This window comes from Poecilia formosa, unplaced genomic scaffold (genome assembly GCF_000485575.1).
Source record: "Poecilia formosa unplaced genomic scaffold, Poecilia_formosa-5.1.2 Scaffold119, whole genome shotgun sequence".
Lineage (NCBI taxonomy): Eukaryota > Metazoa > Chordata > Actinopteri > Cyprinodontiformes > Poeciliidae > Poecilia > Poecilia formosa.
The window spans coordinates 957,242-959,025 of NW_006800058.1; positions in this window are offsets into that span (position 1 = coordinate 957,242).

The following is a 1,784-nucleotide window of genomic DNA, read 5'->3' on the forward strand; positions in this document are numbered from 1 at the left end:
ATGTTCCTCCCTCTCCGTCTGCGCCTCGGTGTGGCTCCGGCTCGGTCAGGCGGCGGGCTGGTACCGTTCGGATGGCACCGAGGAGACCACGCTCATCTTGGCGCAGCCGGCGCTACGCAGAGAGAGTCGGCGGGGACGCATGTGAAGGCAGCGCAGTTGGGAACTGGAGGGATGTGTCACAGAGCGTGCGCGTGCGTGCGTGTGTGCGCGCGAGCGCGTGTGTTCGTGGTTATGTATTTGAGAATGTGTGTGCTCGCATGTAACGGCGGGTTGTGATTGGTGCAGAGGCGGTGGGCTCAGCGGAGCGGGGAGAGCAGCCAGTAATACGATCCATGAAACTGCAAGAGTAAAAAAAAAAAAACAGGAATGGGGGGGAGTGAATGTGGAGGTGGAGGGGGCGAGGCTGGACAATCCTGGATGGCTTGTCACATGATTGTGGCCAGCTCATACACACATACACACACTTACACCTGATCTCCACAAGAAAAGCCTGTGGGGGTGTAGGCAGAGCGCAAATGTTTCACTCAGATTTGAATTCATAAACCATCACAAACAATTGTTTATCATATCGTTTAAATTCTTTTGTTTCTGGGAGATCAGTGAGGTTAGACATCCCAAGGTCAAGGTGAAAACACTGGGGTGAGTGATGGTGTCTCCACTGTGGCAGCAGTCTGGCTTTAGAACGACTTTCCCCTGGATCTTCGTTCTGTTTCTGATTCAGACATTTTCACGTCTAAACTTAAAACTTATGAGGGCTTCGACGTCTTCAGGGCATTTGAACCAGTAGGAAAGTCGCCTCTTACATTATTCTAATCGATCAATCAATTAATAGATCAATCATGGAAGTGCTCATGTGTCACATCTTAAATAGTCCCACAATGATGATGTCACTGAGGAGGACACGATCATAGAAAACAATACATTTATCGATAAATATTAACACACACACACACACACACACACACACACTTTTTTTTCCTCTTTCGCTGCACAAATTTTAACTCACTTTGCTTCTTACTTTAAAAAATGTTTTGTTACTTAAAAAAATACATTCCAAATATATGACACATGAACTTTTGAAGTTTAAACCTTGTAGCAGGTGTAGTGAAAATGACAGTAAATATATAAAAGTTCAGAAAACAAATGAAGAGCCCACTGCACTGAACCCCATTGAAAACCTTCTGTTTATTCCACCAAATATTGATTTCTGAACTCTTCCTGAGTTAAAACATTAGTATTGTTGTTTCTAAAGGAATTTGTTTTCTTTGCATTATTTGAGGTCTGAAAGCACTGCATCGCCCTGCCAGCATGCCTAGGTGGGCCCCATGTGGGGAAAAGGAGGGCAGACCATATGGGTCCCATATGGGTTTGTCCGCGGGTTCCACGATGGCCCCACATGGGTTTGCCCATGTAGGGCCAGAACCCACATGGGCCCTACATGGGCCCTATATGGTGGTGGCCCACATGGGTTTGTCCATTTAGGGCCCATGTAGCGCCCATGTGGGCTGTGGCCCCACATGGGTAAACCCATGTGGGGCCATCGTGGAACCCGCGGACAAACCCATATGGGACCCATATATCAGCCCTCCTTTCCCCCACATGGGTACCACTTAGGCATATCTTTTTTGTTATTTTGACCATTTCTCATTTTCTGCAAAGTGTGCATAAACTTTTATTTATGCAAATAAATAAATTTTTTGCTTGGAATTTTGTAGCCACGTTGTCAGTAGTTCATAGAACAAAAAAACAATGTTCATTTTACTCAAACATATACCATAAAAAGT